Source organism: Gorilla gorilla, chromosome 8 (assembly GCF_029281585.2).
Source record: "Gorilla gorilla gorilla isolate KB3781 chromosome 8, NHGRI_mGorGor1-v2.1_pri, whole genome shotgun sequence".
Classification (NCBI taxonomy): domain Eukaryota; kingdom Metazoa; phylum Chordata; class Mammalia; order Primates; family Hominidae; genus Gorilla; species Gorilla gorilla.
In genome coordinates this window covers 44665544-44685341 of record NC_073232.2, presented here as the reverse complement: position 1 = coordinate 44685341, position 19798 = coordinate 44665544, and positions in this window count along the sequence as shown.

The following is a 19798-nucleotide window of genomic DNA, read 5'->3' as shown; positions in this document are numbered from 1 at the left end:
GTAAAACCCAGTCTCAAGTCTCAAGGGGGTTAAATCTCTGGGGCAAGGCCATGTAGGTTTGGTTTTGGATAAGGAACTTGTGGAATTCTGTTCAGATCAACCCACCAGTTGACCTTTAACATATCACTTCATGGGTCCCTGCCCCACCCCCGTCTGCAAAATGGGCCTCGAAGGCTGGAGCTAATGAGCTAATGGCTGGGACCAGGACCTCAGAAACGTGTTAAGTACACTACGTGCAGGGCCCCCATTAAAGCCATTATCTGCCGGCAGAGCGGGCACCACTTTGCAAGTGGACTCTGAGTGACCACAGATGGGCACCCGACGGAGGGCTGTGGCTGCAGGACAGGGGCATCCCTCCCCTTTTAAAGTAGTGCTCACCTTGGGGGCCCCAGCCTCCCTGACATTCTCAGGTAAACCTCCCTCAGGCCCCAGCAAGAGCGTTGTGTCTCTGCTCAGCCACCATCCTGTGGTTTCGCTAATGCCCTCTAATGGGCCCATTTAGCAGCCCTGTCTCAGCTGTCACTGCAGCAGCTAATTGCTTCTCCTCCTCCAGCTACACACAGAGCTCTGCAATCAGCCTGGCGATTCCACCCCACCCAGCTCAAACTGGCTGAGGCGCTGCAGACCTCAGCCAACAAGGAGCTTCTCCAATCCCCCAGGTGCCATGTTCTTGCTGTTGTTTCCTGGGGCCCCTGAAGTGCCTGACCCTGAGCAAGTTCAAGGAGCACATAGGGAGGAGGAGCCAGGGACAGAGTCAGAGTCAGTAGGCACAGAGCTCTTGGCAGCCTGGGATGAGGAGGGGAGTCACAGGGACCCTGAATGGGAATAGAGTTCCAGTCTCGCAACTGTGTCTTGTCTTATAGCAGGAGCTCCCCAAAGCAGACTCTGGGTCAAAGATTCAACTGCAAGTAATTTGCTTAGGAGATGCCCCCAGGAAGTGCTATGAGAGAGGCAGAAGGGAGGCAGGGAGGCAGGAAGCAGGGAGAGCCATGAAAATGTGTAGTAATGTTACAGCTCAGGTCCTGGCTTGGGCCCCCAGGGAGTGCCTTCTGAGAGCCTCTGTGGAAGCAACCTCAGAGCTTTCTCTCTGGAAGGTCGATGAAGCTGAGTTGCTAATCCACCAACTTGCACCCTCATAGGTGAGGGCTGCAGCTTTTCTGGCACTTCTGGCTTGCCCTGGGCTTGCCCTGGCAGAGTGAGAGCCCTGAGTCAGGGAGACTCTGGGAGCCAATTGCATGCATGGGAACTGCCTGCCCATGACACCCAGGGGAACCCGATGGGCCGGCATGGACAGCTTCTGCCGCTGGCTCCCAAAACAGCAGTGCACACACAGGAGGAGGCAGCAGGACAACTTCTGGATTAGAGCCTCTGGGCTTATAGGAACCAACTCTGAGCTGAAGCCACTGGCCAGGCTCTTGAATATGATAAGAGAATCACAGCATGCGGCTCAGCACATGGCTCAAGGGGGATGTCAGCCCCGCTGGACACCATGCTCCCCTCAGCCCTGCATCTTCCTTCAGGCTGTCCCTTCTGCCCGGACAACGCTCTCCCACTCCCCTCCCCTCCTCACCCCTAGTCCCTTCACTTAATTAACTCCTGGGCATTCCTCAGGGCTCTGTCTTAATGTCACCTCCTCTGAGAGCCCTCCTTGATGCTCCAGATTGGGTCAAGCATATTATGAACCATCACAAGGCCATGCATTTCTCCTGCAGAACCTGAGCTCAACAGAAATAAATCAAAACTTCACTCACCAGGGTATCCTCAGAGTTCATTGCCACATCTGCCTCATCATAATTTTTCTTAAATGAGTGAATGAATGAATAGGTTTTGGGGGGCCTGTTCTGGGTCAGATACAGAAGGAGAATGTGTGTGATCCAGGGTCCACCTGGAGTTGCAGTGGATGGACTAGGAGGTAACCAGTTGGCGATATGCTGGAGGGGACAGGGACTGTTACCCTTCCCAGCTGGCTCTTCCCTGGAGTGTACAGAGGGCTGGGGTGTGCCCACCCCTTCCCCCACAGCTTCTGCACCCTAGGCCTGGCACCGTGGTGTGTGCTGTACCCTCTCCAAAATCCACCACCCTCCAGTGATAACAGACTGCAGTGTCGGGGATTCGAAGACACCTCTGGAAGTTTGTGCTCAGGTGGACACCCCTGCAAGGCCAGGGCCCTTAAAGGGGAGGCAGTGCTTTTGAACAGTGGGTCTAGGGGTGTAGAGTACACTTCCCCGCAGGGCTCTAGCCCTGAAAAGTCAGGGGAGTCAGAGGGCTTTGCTCCCAGCCACAATGTGGGCCTGGGAATCCATGGCTGCCCTGGGCCTCAGTCCCACGCTGCCTTCTCACAGGCCAGTGAGAGGACAGATGGGACCCCCTGCAACCTTCACAAGATGGCATTGAGTCAGAGGGACCTGAGCTTCCACACTATTAGGGGAGGCAAAGACACATGAACTGGCAGCTACTTAGCACCATCCCGGGAGCCAACCTGTATAAGGAAGAAGGCTTCGGTCGCCTCCTGGGTCCTGGCTGGGGGTTCCCCAGGGTTTGTTGACCTTGAGTGGCCAAGGCTTCTCAGATTCCCTCTTTCTGCTCGCCTCATCTGCTGCATTTCCCTCAGAAGGCCAGGCCGGCCCTTCTCCTCTCCTCACTCTCTCTCCTGCCTTCTTCCTTGGCAAGCTCTTCTACTCTTGACCTCACCACCTGCCATGCAGATGGCCTCAAATCTCTTCACCTTCAGACCCCACATATTTGGCGGTAAGGAGACATCTCTACTTGGAGGTCCCTCAGCAACCTCCAACCCCACCTGTCCCCAGGTGACCACATCCTCTCCTTGTCCAAAGTCTGCTAACTTCGTGCACCATCCATCTGGTCACCCAAAGCGGAATCCAAGGACCACTCTTGACTTTCACCTGCTCCCCAGCCCAGCGGCACAGTATGCATGTCTCCCCTGTTAGATGTCCATCCTCATCTTGTCACCTCTGTGACCACACCCCTAGCGCGGGTCCTCATCACCTTCACTTGAATAAATGCCTTGGCCTCCCCCTAACTTGAGCCTTGCCCCGTTCCCATTCCCTTTCACTCTGTGTGACACATCAGAGCTGAAGGTCTTTCCAAAACATCACCTTCTTTTGAAAACCCTTCGATAATAGACTCTTGACCAAGGATGAAGTCCAAGCTCCTTGGCATGTCCTATTTGGCAGCGCAGCCTCCTCCCATGGCGCCCTGACCCTGACTCCACACTCCAGCCATTCTTTCCTCTGAGTGGGCCACACTTTCTCACCTACAGGGCTTTGCATTTGCTGTTTCCTTTCCTCTGAATGCCTGGGCCTTGGGACTTCCTAATAATTCCCCAGACCCTCATGTGCTATCAGAGGTGAGTAAGTGTGGAGCAGTCATTACAAAATGCTTCCTTAGCAAGCAAATGTTGGGTGAGGGTGTGAAAGGGGCAGCACCACCAAGGAGTTAAGAACTCAGGCTCCAGCATCAGAGGGAGTCCAACAGGACACATCCTGGCCCTGCACTTAGCTGCAGGTGGGAAAGTCAAGCGTGACCCTAGGGTTCTGCTTTGGGTGACTGGATGGATGAAGTTAGCAGACTCTAGACAAGAAGATGTGGTCACTTTGGGACAGGTGAATTCTTTAAGCCTCCATTGCCTGACATGAGATGAGAAAGACCATATTCATCTTTTGGGGTGCTAGTGGGTTTAAATGAGGTGATCTAGGTCTTCTGGTGCCGTGTCGGGTGTGATGCGGGTCCTCCCTTGGCCCCATCCTCTCTGGGGCTGGCCAGAGAAACACTGCTGTTGGCCATTGGCCTCCCTCTCCCCTCAGCCTGGCAGAGTCCTGCCCAAGCAGCTGGGGAGATTGAATATCACTGCGGCCTTCCCAGGAGGACAGCAGGGAGGACCAACCGTCACGGCTGCCCCCCACAGAGGGGCAGCAAGGCCCTGGGAGGGCAGGTCCGTCAGAGGAGAGGCTCCGCATGCTGCCCCGGGTGGGCCACACAGCTTCACAAGAACACAGACAGCGCAGCGCGTGAATGCAGAGGCCTCTTTGAGTTGTGCTGATGTGTCTGACAGTGAGAGTCTTGGGGCTGGCAGCTGATGTGTCCTGACAACCCCCTTCGCTCCTGGAATCCTGAGAGTAAGGGGTTGAGCACATGAGGGTTTGCCAGCTCTGGAGGCCCCAAAGGACCAGTCAGCTGAGTGTTGGCTGGGCTGGGACCCTCTGGGAGGCTCAGGCTCTGCTGTCCTCTCCCACTCCCCACCTTTGTCCCTGGGATGGTGGCTGTGCCAGACCAGCCCTCAGGCTCAGGGCTGGTCTCTGAGCAAGCATGAAGAGCCTCGCAGTCACCTGCCCATCCCTCGTATGTGGCAGAGACCCAGAGAGATGAAGAGACTGACCTGTCACACCCTGCAAGGTCGTAGGCTAGCCCAGGCCTCCAGGCTCCCCACACCAGGGTCCAGGACTCACTGCATGGCAGGGGGATAAGCAGCCATCACAGGACATCTTGACCAGCCCAGGCTGGCCTCCCCGAAGGGTCCCCTCAGCCCATCTGCTTTCCATCATCACATGTTCTAGTAACATAAAGCCGGGATTGTCCAACCTCGAGAATCCACTGGGTGTGGCCAGGCTCCACCCACCCTAGGCCCTGTGGTCTCAAAATAAAAACAACCCTCAACATCCTGTTTGTCAGAACTCCCTAATACCCTCTGCTCACTGACAGCCAAGGTAGCGCTCTGTTCCCAGGGCCACATCCTCAGGTCTTTCTGGGCAGAGCCTGACAAAGGTCTCCAGAGAAGCCACCCCTCCAGGTACCTGAGCCATGTCATGTGGCCACAAGGGCCCACCCTGTTCCCTGCCTGGCCTGAGCAGCACTGTCCTCCTGCATGTGGCTGGCCCCCTCCTCCTGGGCTCCCCTCCCTCACATCCCTCTGAGACAGATTTGTCTCTTCGTGCATCAATTATTAATTTGCTCCAGCTACATTAAGCCTGGGTCAGTCTGTTGGCTGCTTCATCATTCTCCCTGGGGTGCGGGAGGCAGTGGTTGGGGCTGGAGGCACTGAGGCAGAGAGTTCAAGAGAAGCCAGGACTCCAGCCCTGCAGATGCCCTAAGTGCACAAAGCCTGAACCAAAGGACCCTTCAAGATCAGGGGTCTTGAAGACCTATTAATAACAGATAGGGAAACTGAGGCCCAGAGAGGGGACGGTGCCTGCCAAGGGCAAACTGTGGTCTGTGCTCAGCTCTTCCCAGGACACTTGATCTTCCATCAGCCACATGGCTCTGACCCTCTCTTCTCTGTTTGACATCCTCCATCCTGCTGCTCTAACTGACCCAAATACACCCAGGGGATGCCCTACGAGTCATGAGGGGTCAAGTGGGCTTTACAAGGTCACAGCCGAGTGATACAGAAAGTGGAGATTGCATCGTGATGACCAAGAAACAGCCCCATCCACCAGACTAGTTTCCCAAGCCTCTTCACGTTAACAAGGGTCTCTCCCACCAAAAACGCCTCTGGTCAGTAAGTTAGGAAACACTTCAAACCACAGACTTTCTGCTTAGTCTGTTTGGGCTACTATAACAAAAATACCTTAGCCTGGGTAATTTATAAACAGCATACATTTATTGCGCATGGTTCTAAGGGCTGTAAAGTCCGAGATCAAGGCGCCAGCAGCTTTGGTGTTTGGTGAGGGCCCATTCTTCATGGACGGCACCTGGTTGCTGCACCCCTACATGGCAGAGGGGCATGCAGGATCTCCCAAGCCTCTTTTCTAAGGGCATTAATTCCATTCATGTTGTTAGAGCCCTCATGCCCCAATCACCTCCCAAAGGTCCCACCTCTTAATACAATATTGAATTTGGTATTAATTTTCAACTATGAATTTTGAAAGGACACACATATTCAGACCATAGCACCTTCTCAGGGAGCCACAAGATGCCTCATGGTGTAGTGAAGGCTCTGAGAAGGTCTGCAGGGGAGAAACCAGTGCAGCTGTGACAGACCCAGGGTGTCTCAAATTGTTTGATGGTGGAATGCTTGAGACTCACTGTGTTCTGCAGATCCCAGATCTCACTGGGTTCTGTGGGACTTTTTGAGGAACAAGCTGAGATCCTATCAATCTGCTCCCCAACAAATGCAACTGGCAAGTGGCCAAGTAAAGGAGCTGCTTGGGTGATGACCCCAAGGGGAGAGAAGTAGGAAGAGTGTGGCTAGGCTCCCTGGCGATGCCCTCCTTGGCTGTGGGCTTGAGTAAGTCACTCAACTTGATGGGCAAGGTAATGGAGTGGAAAGAGCTGGAGCTTTCGAGTGCCACAAACCTGGTCTCAAGTCTGCCATTCGTTCTACCAGATGTACTCATCCTAATAAATAGTTACCATGCATTCAGTCTTCCTAAAGTTCCATCCCACATATTGTCTGTCATAATCCCTATTTATTTTTCTGTTGGGGAAACAGGCTCAGAGAGATTGAGGCTCTTGCCCAATGTCACAAACATTATTGGATCCTCCTGCAGTCTGGCTCCAAAGCCCATGCTGCTAACCATAATGTTGTACAGCCTCTAGGAATAAATCAATGCCTCTCTCTGGGCCTCAACTTCCCAGCTGTCAATGGGGGATTAAGGATACTTCTTTCTCAGGCTTGTTATGAAGCAAGCACCTCCCCGTGGTGCCTAGTACATAGTAGGAGGTTAATAAGTGGTGGATTTCTTTCATCTTTCTTTTGGATTCTACCCGTAAAAATAGGATGAAGTCTTTACTCCAACAAAATGGACTGAGCATCTTGGGTGCTACTGTCAGGGGGACTGGGGTGTGTGGAGGGAGAGGTTAGGGGATGGGCGTCTATCTATCCCGAGGCCTGTAGACTGCAGGCTGACTTAAGGCAGGCTCAGGGGAGGCCTGGCTCTAAGACACATTTTTAAGGTGTCTTTCTCCTCCCCATTTGCAAAACTGAGTTTTGAATTGCAAGTGGTCAGACTGCAATAAATATCCCTGGAACCCACAGCACATAATGGTTTATAAATTGTGGCTCATAATTCAACTGGTGCCTGGGTCGCCGGCTCCCACTGCCACTGGTTCTCCAGCCCTGCAGCCTGCACAAGTGCCCGGTGAAGTCATAAATCAGGAATAAGGAACGCCCTGCTAACTCAATTTCACTTGTCAGCTTTAAGCTTTCATACTGCACGCTAAGTTCACACAAATACCACAAAATGTGTGTGCGTGCATGCATGTATATATATATATAAACTATACTGCTGTTATGTAATTCCCTCAGGACACAAAAACCTTTTCTGGCAAGAGCCTCATGTTTCCAGCCTTTGAGAGATGTTGACACGTTAAGTTCCCCATCTTCACTCCCCAGCATCCCTTCCCCCGCAATTCAGGACTTTCCTCTGGTTTAGTACAGGAGTTCCTCTCCAGTGCAGTTGGAGAAACTCATATTAGCTCTAAGCAGGAACTTCCCTAGGCAAGTTTCAGTGCCTTAGAGTGACAGCAAGCCTGAGTGTGGGGAAGGAGACTCAGGGGCCTCCCTTCCCACCCTCTGGTTCCAGAGACTCTGTGATGCATCCATACGCAGAAGTTCAGCAGATAGGTCAGCAAAGAAACCCAAACTCTCCAAGCCAGGCTGCCTGGGGAGTGTCCATGCCAGTACCAGAGCTTCAGAGCCCTTCCAGAGCCCTGTCTTGGGGAAGCTGGAGGCCCAGTGCCGAGTGGTGACTCGACCCTTGCAGTGGCCTCTCACCACAAACTCTGAGACCGCTCCTCTGAGGGCAAGTTGGCTGTTCCTGAATCAGGTATTTTGGCTTTCCTTTCACATTTAGTTGTAAAATTAGGAATTTTCAAATTGTTGGATCCAATGAACTGTGCGTGTATATATATATATATATGGGGCTCTAGGCAGGGGTAGGGGGGATGCACCTATATTTTTTTCACCCACCCACTTTGTGACTTTGGGAAAGTGGTTTGGCCTCTCTGAGCCTCCATCTCCTCGTGTAAAAGAGAAGGCAGTGACAGTCAAGCAGAGGGTGGTGACTATGTGGGTTCAATGCAGGGATGCCAAGCACAAGGCCCAGCCCTCGGAGAAGGCAGAGAGCCAGTGCCCTCAGGATCTCTCACCTACGGGCAAAGACAGCCATCTCACAGCCTGGGGAAGGAGGCACCAGGCCTGCCCAACCCATCAATCCCACCAATCCCACAGCCCCACCTGGGCGCTGTGAAGGGAACAAGTGTGTGTTCATGCTGGGTAATGAGAAGCGTCATCAGTAAATGAAGAATCTCCTAATTACCCAGACATCCCTGGGAGGATTTGTGAGGCTGCAGGTGGTGGCTAAGGCCCTGGTGCTGAGCGGTGGGGAGGGAGAGGGTGGCGGAGTTTGTGGGCAAGGGGTTCTGTGTTGCCCGGAGCAGACCCTGACCCTTGTGGATAGATCCCCAGAGCCTGGGAAAAAGCCACCAGCCAGTGGTCCAGTGCTGGAGCTGGGTGCCTGGGGTGTGTCATCTGCAAAATGAGGAATGGGTGCCAGGGCATGGCTAGACTCAGGACTCAGGGCCATTGAGCTTGCTCTGCCTTGAAAGAACACGCTGGCCTTAAGCAATTACTTTTTCCTCCCTGAGCCTCAGTTTCCTTACCCGCCAATGGCAATGATGGCAACTGCCTTGTCAACTTGACAGGTTGTGGGGGGCCAAGGCCCAAACAAGCACAGACTGGAAATGTACATGCCAGACTGCAGAGGGCCCACACAGTCAGAAGAGTTGGGGGCAGCCACCCCAGGCCTCCCACCCATGTGACTCAACTCAAACTCAATCATGGGAACCCTGCAACGGCTGCAGGAACTGCGTTTTTCCCAGGAGGGTTTTGGAATCTTCAGGATTATATCTGAAGTTCCTCTGGAAACCTCCTGAATCCCTGCAGAGCTAAGGTAGGGCCACCCACTTCCTATTTTCTGACTGCGGTTTTTGACTAGTGTGTTCCCAAAGCACTTCTGTAGGGAAGGGGTGGGGAGGGATGCTGGGGCCTTCTGTGTGAGAGTTCACTTGAAAACCTTTAGCTGTGGGGCCATTTTCAGACATTTTTATTAAGTGATATCTTGTATCAGATGATCATTATCACTGTCCTGTTTGGCAGGTGAGAAAACGGAAGCACAGAAAGGTCAGTGACTCACCCGGGGTCACACAGCAGTGCCCGTTTCTCCGATTCCCCTGCTGAGCTCCTGTGGCCTCACCTTCTAGATCTCCCATCAGTGTCTTCCCCTTCCTGAGCTATGGCTGTTGGAGTAAAGAATGTTCATTGACATGCTCCTCCCCCATTTGACAGACAGGGAAACTGAGGCACAGAGCAGGGCTCTCTCAGGTGAGAGCTGGGCTGAGATGGGGCAGAGCATCTGTGGCCACTCCTGTCTGCACCATTACCCAGCAGTCTCCCCATTCGATGCCCTGCCCTGCATCCCATCTCCATCTCTCCCATCGGGTAGGGTGGTCCAGGAAGACCCGGTAAAGACAGAGTGATGACAAACAACTGCCTGGGAGAGATAATCCACTATTGAAACACGCCTGCTGTTCTAATTATAAAGGAGACCAAATTGGGTTTAAATTGGAATTAATTGGATGCCTCCTTATCCACGCCATCTATCTTGCACTCGCCAGCCCTCTGGACGAGCAGGATGGAAGAAAGAGGAATCTCATCTTCTCGGCCAATGAACACGTGTCCCTGAAGGCGGCCTGCGCCCAGCCCCCAACCCCTAATCCCTTTAAACGTTTCAAGGAGCACAGACAATGGGAGCTGGGGTGCCTGGACCCCTCCTCTGTCTACCTTGCCAGAGGGGGATGAAAGGGGATTAGGTGACTCTGGAAGCGGGTGGGAGGGTCATACCCCAAAGGACCAGGCCTGCAGGAAGCAGGCGGGGCCAGGGCAGCTTGGAAATGCTCACTGGAGTGCTGTGATGGGCTGGGAGATGACAGGTCTGGACATAAAGCAAAACAGCCTGGGAGCAAGTTGGGGAGGGGGACTTTGTAGATGGGTCCTCAGGTTGAAGGCCTTGAAAGAGAGGGAAAGAGGTCCTCTAGCAAGCAAAATAGGAGGCCAAGGCCAACGGTGCTGAGGCTACAATAAACTATTAGCTCTTTGTAGTAATAACAAGATGGTGAGTAATACCCCATCCAGAAACGACTGTTCCCTTGTGATCCTTGGCAGGCGACACCCTGTGTTATTAAAGAATTTCCTGCTTCAGTTGGGCTGGGCATTCAAGGCCTTTGTCATATGCCTTTAGTTAGCCAAAGCACTCGCTATTCCCTTGGGGCCTCAAACTGGTGGCCCATGGGCCAGACATAGACACACAGGCACACAAATACACACATGCACACAAACACAGACACACTTACCTTCGTGTCCCCATTCAGCACACCTAGAATTCTACCCTCTCCACAGATATCCCACATCTAGAATTCTATTCCCAGTACATGGACCCAGAATGCCCCCACCCACATCTAAATTTGAGTGCTCCACCCACATCTAAAATTGCCCCACACCTAGAGCCTTCCATTCAGCCTTATGCACACTGGAACCTTTTCCCCATCTCACTACTTCTGCATTGCTTTGGGACACCGTCCCTCTCCTCACTCCTGGAACCATGCCCCCCACATCTGTAACATCTCCCTCTCCCTCTGTTATCACCACATCTGGCTTCTACATCCACACGGAGTCATCATCTCAAACCCCAAATCCACAATACTGGGAATATTGCCCTTCCCCCTGCACATAAAACAGGACCCCGGAAAGCCTGAGCCCCCTCGTCTTCTTGCCTCCCACCCTTAGCACTGGCTCTTCCAGACCCGTGTCCCTCCCCCTGCCCGAGGGAAAAAGGGCTTTCAGGCTCCGCCTGAGTGAATGAGACACACCTGCAGGGGGATATTAGGACTCATTTCCAACCGAGGAGATTTCCTTCTCTTCTATGCATGAAGTAAATATTTGCTTAATTTCCTAGTTCTGAGCATGATTCATGGAGCATTTTAGGCAGGCTGAGGGTTGGGCAGATGCTAGGAGATCTCAGCTCCTGGATGGCAGGAGAAGGAAAAATGGAGAGAGCAGAGTACTGGCCTAGGGAAGAATATTTCCAGCTTCCAGGCCTTGTGAACTGTGCAGGTAATTCAGGCTCCCTGACCAAAAACTGCCGTATTAAAATAAAGCATCACCCTTGAATTAAACAGTCTATGAGATCCTCTAGCAAGCAAAATGTGGGTCTGAGACCAACTGTGCTGGATCTACAATAAACTCTCAGCTCCTTGTAACTGAAAGGTGAGTAATGCCCTACGCAGAAACAATTGCTATTCCAGGCAAAAGGGAATGGAATCCTTTTTTCCAGAGATTGGAACCACAGTGGGTTAGAGATGGTGCAAACACAGGCTTCAGGCTTTGGAAAGCCAGGAGCTAGGATGGTGGGGACAGCTACTATATGCTTCTAAAGAAGTGAATGCATGTTTTGGTGAGAGGGAGTGAGGCTAAGAGAAGCTCCATCATGGCTGGCAGGTAGAGAGGAGAGAGGCTGATTTCTGAGGATGACTTAAATGATAGGCCAGACCAGATAAAATCTACCAGCCAGATATGCGTTCAGCAAATTCTTGAGCATGTATCATTTGCTGGGCCTGGTGCAAAGAGTCTGGGATAGAAAGATGAGGCTGCTGTAGCTGAGGGAGGAGAGAGGAGCTGTGTGGTGTGGGGCTGTGGACCTGTGGGAGCCCAGAGGGTCAGGAAAGGCTCCAGGAAAGGGGGCCATTGGACTGGGTGTGGAAGATGGGGCACTTTGCCGACAGAGGAGTGGAGGGAGTGAAGGTGGGTAGGGCATTTGCAGAGGCATAGGGGAGGGATGGACCAGGGCTGGTCAACCTGAGGCCATGTTAATGAGCTTGGTCTAGACACTTGAGTACAATGGGGAACCTCCAAGTGGTGTGGGGGATTGGCAGGTTTAATGTGGCAGCAGAGAGATCTGTGAGAAGCTGGTACCTTGATTCAGAGATGAGGGTCTGATCAAAGCCACAGCGGTGGTATGGAAATAAGTGAATGAACACAATTCTGAGCTAGCATTGGTGATTCACAGGCTGTAGAGGGGAAAGGATGGAGGAGTTGAAGATGATGCAGAGGCCTCTAGCTAAGGCAACCAAGTGGAAAGAATCTACTCCGCATTTTGCCAAAGAAAATGAATGAAATCAGCCATGCTTCCGACAGGCCAAGCATACGCTGCCTCCCCCATCCAGGCCTCAGCATCTCTCCCGGTCACACCGATACCTGAAAACAGTGTGCAGAGGGGCCCCTGCCTCAGCCTTCCCATAACATCCCAGAAGGAAAAGTTTAATCTTTAGAAACATGATAGAATTGTCAAAAGCCCATACATTGAGAAGTGAGAGGCCTGATTTTATTTCTGCGGCAACAGTTTAAAAAAAAAAATCTTCCATTAAAAAACTAAATAACAAAAAGCATGAGTCCTGGGGAAGGTTGGAGAGGAGTAGACAAAGAATAAGAGAAACCACTCACCCCTAAACCAAAGGATGCTTCAGCATCATGGACAGCAATACACCAAAAAAGGTGGCAAAACATTTCATCATGCAGCATCATGGGCTCACAGTAGAAGATATCTGTCAGCCACCTGCAGCTGTATGCAAAGTCATATAATAGGCTGAGTCATTAAGACTTCGGTATTGTAGGCCGGGCACAGTGGTTCATGCCTGTAATCCCAACACTTTGGGAGGCCGAGATGGGTGGATCACCTGAGGTCAGGAGTTAGAAACCAGCCTGGCCAACATGGCAAAACCCTGGCTCTACTAAAAACACAAAATTAGCCGGGAGTGGTGGTGCGTGCCTGTAATCCCAGCTACTCAGGAGGCTGAGGCAGGAGAATCGCTTAGAACCTGGGAGGTGGAGATTGCAGTAAGCCAAGATCACACCACTGCACTCCAGCCTGGGCAACAGAGGGAGACTCTGTCTCACAAAAAAAAAGGAAAAAAAAAAAAAGAATTCAGTATTGTAGATGCTTTAGTTTTTTCTGTCTGTTCTCAGGAGAGGATGACCTTGGAGGCAGAGAGCTTACCACCATGCAGAGGGGAGAAACTAACTGCTGTGTTTCCATGCCACTCACCTCCCCAGTAAAGGTAAACAAGCTCCTCCAAGGTTCTAGGCTGGGACATGATGCTCAGGATCATCCAGCACGTTGAGAAAGAAAAGAGCAGTGGGAAGGAAGACTATGTGTGTTGGGATTGAGAGGCACAGGACAATTGGCACCTGAGTGTTATTGTGATGGGAACAGTCCTTCAGCCTCCCAGGAAGTGAGAGCACATGGACCTCCCAGGGAGCGGGACCTGGGCAGGCTCACTAGGCGAGGCTGTGATGACTGTATGGTCACTGTATGGCAAGGCCAAGGACCTTTGGCCTACCTGGCAGTGAAGGGATGGACTCTCCAGTAGAGCCACCAACCTTGGAAGGGAGTGTGTACTTGATTAAGGCTAAGCAAGGAGGAATGGTGGTGAAGACTCCATACATCTAGCAAAGCCGTGGGGCCCAGCCTGCTGTTGCAGGACTCTTACAAGCCTGGGACATATGTTCGGCCCAAGGCTTGGGAGGAAATCTGGAAGGTTACTGGTATTATTTGGTGGTCATAGAAGCTGGATTTAATTTGGTTTAGAAAGGCTAAATAAATGTGGCACTAGGTATACCTTTAGCATTGTGGAATAATTATACATCGTTTCATTCGTTCAACAAATACTGAATATTTACAATGTATGCCTGGCCTTGAGGATACCTGGGGAGCAAAAACTGTCACAGCCTCACCAGGGGTGGAGGCTTATGCCTGTAATCCCAGCACTTTGGGAGGCTGAGGTAGGTGGATCACCTGAGGCCAGGAGTTCGAGACCAGCGTGGGCAACATGGTGAAACCCCATCTCTACTAAAAATTCAAAAATCAGCCGGGCGTGGTGGTGCATGCCTGTAATCCCAGCTACTCAGGAGGCTGAGGCAGGAGAATCGCTTGAACCCAGGAGGCGGAGGTTGCAGTGAGCTGAGACCGCGCCACCGCACTCCAGCCTGGCGACAGAGTGAGACTCTGTCTCAAACAAACAAACAAAAAACCTGACACAGTCTCTATCCTCCTGGGGCTTATCATTGAATGGAGACAGGTATTAATCAGATAGTAACACAAATAAAAACTACAACCATAACTAACATTTCAGAGAAGGAAAAGTTACCCAAAGGTACGCTAGGAGAATGCACAGTGCAGAGTGTAAGGGACGCATCCCTGAGAAAATGATGCTGAGCTGAGAGGTGAGGAAGAGACTGGAGTCACCCGGAAGAGGTGGCAAGAGAGCTCCAGGAAGAAGGAACCGCTTGCACAAAAGCCCTGGGAAGGGAGAACTCAAGAGAGCTATGGGCAATGAAAGGAGGCCAGTGAGGCTGGGATAGGAGTGGGAAGGGTACGGGAGTGGGGCTGGAAAGGCAGGCAGGGACCAGACATCTCAGACCCTCATCAGTCACAGAAAGAGCTGCCTCCTTAACACAGGAACGCTGGGAGCTACTGAAAGCTTCTCAATGGGGTGGGAGAGGGGCATTTTGGGAAGTTCACTGTTTCCGCCTGGGTACCCTCCAAAGCAGGGCCTGAAGGAAGGAACTGTGTGCAGGCAGTTGATGTGGAAGGTGATCCCAGGTATCTAAGATGAGGGATGAGGGAGAGGAAAAGAGGGAGGAGAAAAGCCAATCCAAGGGTGCATTATTGAGATGTTCCCCATCATGGGAAACCAGGACTGTTCACCATCATAGGGCCAGGTGATCCCTGTACCTACCTCTGTGCAGGACATTGAATGCCTCTTGGAGTTGTCCACACCGTGACCCATGGGGGGATGTATTCATGCATCGGCTCCTGTCCCGCATTGACCAAGGGTTCCCCAGGGCGGTGGACTACCCCACGTGCATCCAGACTGCACATGCCCATGCCATGTAGGCTCCTGCTGGGGTCCCATGCTGTGGCATCAGAGAAGCCCTAGCGCAGAAAGCAAACATCACACATCATGTCCTTGAGGTAAGACGTTCTCGGCGGAAACCATCATGGACATGGAGGCTGCCGTTTCTATGATGGTGGGAGTCAGAGACAGGCTGAGAGGCTGTTCAGTGGAGACTCTGAGACACTGCTTTGGCTGCAGAGCCTACTGAGGGTGAGGAAGGAGGGTGGCTGTGCAGACACAAATGAGTTAGGAGATGTGAAGATGGAAGGTTTGGGCTGTATTTTGGAGGTTGGGCCAACAGGACTGGCTGATAAAGCATCTGTGGAAGGGGATGAGGGGGAAGTGGAATCAAAACGGCCGACAGGCCAGGCGTGGTGGTTCATGTCTGTAATCCCAGCACTTTGGGAGGCAGGCAGATCACCTGAGGTCAGAAGTTTGAGACCAGCCTGTCCAACATGGTAAAACCCCATCTTTACTAAAAATAAAAAAAGTTAGCTGGGCGTGGTAGTGGGCGCCTGTAATCCCAGCTATTCGGGAGGCTGAGGCAGGAGAATTGCTTGAACCTGGGAGGCGGAGGTTGCAATGAGCCGAGATCGCACCACTGCACTCCAGCCTGGGCGACAAGAACAAAACTCCGTGCCCCCCGCAAAAAAAAAAGCCCACGGGTTTTCACCCTGAGAAATGGAATGAATGGCAGAAACCCTGCTTGTGGAGTCTTCAAAGGTGATTGAGAAGGGGTGACCAGTGGGGAAGGAGATGCATGGAAACAAAGAGAGGAGAGATCTTCAAAGACAGGATCAACTGCTGAAAAAGATAGTGTGGCAGCCTGAATAATGGCCCCCCAAAAGATGTCCACATCCTAATTCCTGCAGCCTGCAAATATTACTTTATATGGCACAAGAGGACATTGCAGGTGTGATTAAATTAAGCATTTTGAGATGGAGAGATTATCTTGGATTATCTGGGGGAGGGCCTAAACCTCCAAGGAATGCCAGCAGGCACCAGAAGCTGGAAAAGGCATGGAAGAAATTCTCCCCTAGAGCCTCCTGAGGGTGTGTGTCCCTGCTGACACCTTGTTTTCAGCCCAGTGAAACTGATCTCAGACATCTGGCCTCCAGCACTGCAGGAGGATAAATTCTTGTTGTTTTTAAGCCACGACGCTGGTGGGAATTTGTCACAGCAACCATAGGAAGCTAATACAGATTTGTGGCTGGGCACAGTGGCTCATGCCTGTAATCCCAGCACTTTGGGAGGCAGAGGCAGAACGATCACTTGAGCCCAGGAGTTTGAGACCAACTTGGACAACAAAGCAAGACCCCATCTCCACACACACACACACACACACACACACACACACAATTTAAATTGGCCGGGCATGGTGGCGGGCACCTGTGGTCCCAGCTACTTGGAAGGTTAAGGCAGGAGAATTGCTTGATCCCAGGAGGTTGAGACTGCAGTGAGCTGTGTGCACCACTGCACTCCTGCCTCAGTGACAGCCTGAGACCCTGTCTCTCTCTCAAAAGAAGATTTGTATAGAAAGGCAATCACTGTGTTAGATGGCATGGGGGTTGTTGGGGAACCAGGAGGTTTGGATGTGGAGAAGAAAGGAAAGGGGAGTCAAGGATGACACCTGAGTTTTTCAGCATAAGGAAGTGGGTGACAGTGCCGCTTACTGAGATGGGGAGTAGGTTTTGGTAGCAGGATCAAAAGTTCTGTTTTGGCTCCATTAGGCTTGAGAGGAATGTGAGACACCATTGCTGCTAAAAATGGCACGGCCTGATGAAATCTAAGCTCAAATGTCCCTGCAGGACCTTGAAAAAGCCACAGGGTAATGCCTACTGGTTATGCAAGGAAAGAGAACTAGAAAGATTCAGAGGCCCTTGTCCAGAGCATACCAAATGTCTGTGCATGTGCAAGAAGGGAATTCTTCCTGCGCCAGAGCAAGTGCCGGCTCATGCCAGGGCTGTCCCCAGGCATTCCAGAAATAACAGTCGGTGCCAGGGGGTCACAATGAATGCTTGGCAAGTTAACTTGATACTAGGGGTGTAGCAGTGCATGCCAGAAGACAGACAATAGAAGCTGAGAGGAGTAACAAAGGAGTAGCTTTGGCATGTTGGGGAGGATAGTGAATGCAGGGAGTGACTTCGTATGTCAGGGGAGTGACCTGGCATGTGAGGGAACCAGAGGGGTCAAGGAATAAGCCTGGGACAGGCCATATGCCATTGGACTAGCCATGGATGCAGCAGGAGTGAGATCCCAGCTGCCTGAGCCAAGCAGGGGCCTGTCAACACCTGGCTCTGAGAGCCCAGGGCTGCTGCTTTCCTGCCTCACCCCTGTGTCCTCCCTTTTCAGAAGAAGCTCGAATTGCAAAGACCCTTCCTGTCTCTGGAACCATTTCCATGTGCCTAAGCAAGACAGGCCCCTGCTCAGAGGCGATCAGCTCTCCCAGGAACCAACTACTGGAGTGAGAGGAGGTTCAAGGGTCCTGGAAAAAGTTCCAACTTTCCTCCTCCCCTTAACACACCTGGGATGGGGCCCTCACTTGTTCTCACCTACTTTCAGGAACCAGGAAGAGGAGAAATGTAAAAGGGGGATCAGATGGCCAAAAAACCGCCATCAGGCCCTGAGGACTTTCTGAGCACCAACTGTGGGTCTGGGCCTGACCTGGGAGCTTGGGAGGCCAGTGCGTGCCAGAGTGGAAGCAGCAGATCATGCGGCAAGGAGGGAGCAGGGAGGGGCAGGACAGTATGTGCCAGCAGCCAGCAGCTTTGGGGTTATTTCACACCTGCCTTTTCCTTTTCTCTATTATGTTAGGTAGGCTAAACAGGAACTCTCCTTGTGCCCATGTTACAGATGAGAACAGTAAAGCTCAGGAAAGGGAAGTAACCAACCCAAGGTGACTGGCTCTTGACTCCCCCAGTCCAGCATTCTTCTCTTTATGGCTTGCTGCCTCTGGAGAAGAATCAGACATGATCCCTGGCCTTGGTTCCCTCCTCAAGCCCCTCAAATTTTGCAAAGTCTTTGTTATGGTTTGGCTCTGTGTCCCCACCCAAAACTCGTCTTGAATGGTAATCCCCATAATCCCCATATGTCAAGGGAGGGACCAGGTGGGAGGTGGTTGGATCATGGGGATGGTTTCCCCCATGCAGTTCTCATGATAGTAAGTGAGTTCCCATGAGATCTGAGAGTTTCATAATGCAGTTTTCCCTGCTCTTTCCCTGCTCTTGCTCGCTGTCTCTTGCCTGCCACCATGTGAGACGTGCTTCTTCCCCTTCTGCCATGATTGTTTGTTTCCTGAGGCCTCCCTAGCCACGTAGAACTGTGAGTCAATTAAACCTCTTTTCTTTATACATTACCCAGTCTTGGGTATGTCTTTATAGCAGTGTGAAAAAGGACTAATATAGTCTTCTACTAGAGTACTTCTCAAGCTCTAAAATGCAGATTCTGATTCAGTAGTCTGGGGTGAGGCTTGACAGTCACATTTCCAGCAAGCTCCCAGCTGACGTGGATGCTTCTGATCCAGATGACACTCTGAGTAGCAGGGTTCTACTCCTTCTCACGAGTCCTAATCCATCCATTCAACCTCACCTAGCTGGGGATCCAAAGCTTGGTGGGGAAGTTTAGAGGTGGCCAGGTCCACCATACCAGGCCAGTAGCTTAGATTCCTGACCTGGTCCCCACCTACCCTGATGAGGGCCACACATTGTCTCCGAGGCTGCTCTGACCCCTGTATTTACCTACCTCCATTAAGAGCCAATTCTCAAATCTTCTTTAATTTTAAAGCAAGGAAAAAGATCTTCTGAGTACAAGATGACATAATTCTAGGGTTTAATCTGCCATGATCTCACTCAGTCATGTTATTCACCAATTCATTCACCACTCACTGAAAAGACATTGACTCAGTCTTCTGGATACTTTCCCTCCCCAAGCCTTGGTGGTTTCCCACCAGTACAATAAGGGAGTGAGTCTGGATTAGTGATCTCCACCCTGGCTGCATATTGAAATCACTGAAATTACCTAGGGAGCTAATTTGCTTTATTGAGATATAATTTACAGACAATAAGAGTCACCAACTTTAAATGTACCATTTGATCAGTTGTGCCAAATATATATAGTCATGTACCACCACCACGATCAACATATAGAACATTTCCATCACCACAAATCACACCCTCTGGCAGTCCACACCCACTCCAACACCAGCCTCTGACAACCACTGGTTAGCTTTTTGACATTATGGTTTCAATGTTTCTGAAATTTCCTAAAAATGGAATCATACAAAATGTAGTCTTTTGTGTCTGGTTTCTTTAACTTAGCATAATGCATTCTAAATTCACCCATGCTGTGTGCATGGGTAGTTTATTCCTTTCTACTGCTGACTAGTATTCCATTGTGTGGATGCGCCACAATTTGTTTATCCATTCACCAGTTGAGGAATATCTGGGGTTGCCCATTAGGCACAAGACTGTTACGAACATTCAAGTAAATTATTTGCGTGAACATGAACATTTGTTTGCATTTCTCTTGGATAAATACCTAGGGGTGAGATTGCTAGGTCACGTTGGGTATATGCTTAATTTTATGAGTAACTACCAAATGGTCTTTCCAAAGTAACTGCACCATCTTATACCCCCATCAGCAATAAATGAGCATTTCACAGCCTTGCCAACACTCGATATTGCCAGACTTCATCAATTTCACCATTCCGGTGAGTGTATAGAATAATATTGTAATTTAGTTTGAATCTCCCTGATGATTAATGATGTTGAGCATCTTTTCATGCTTGAGCATCTTTTCATGAGCATCATAGCACTGTCACTAATACTTTATC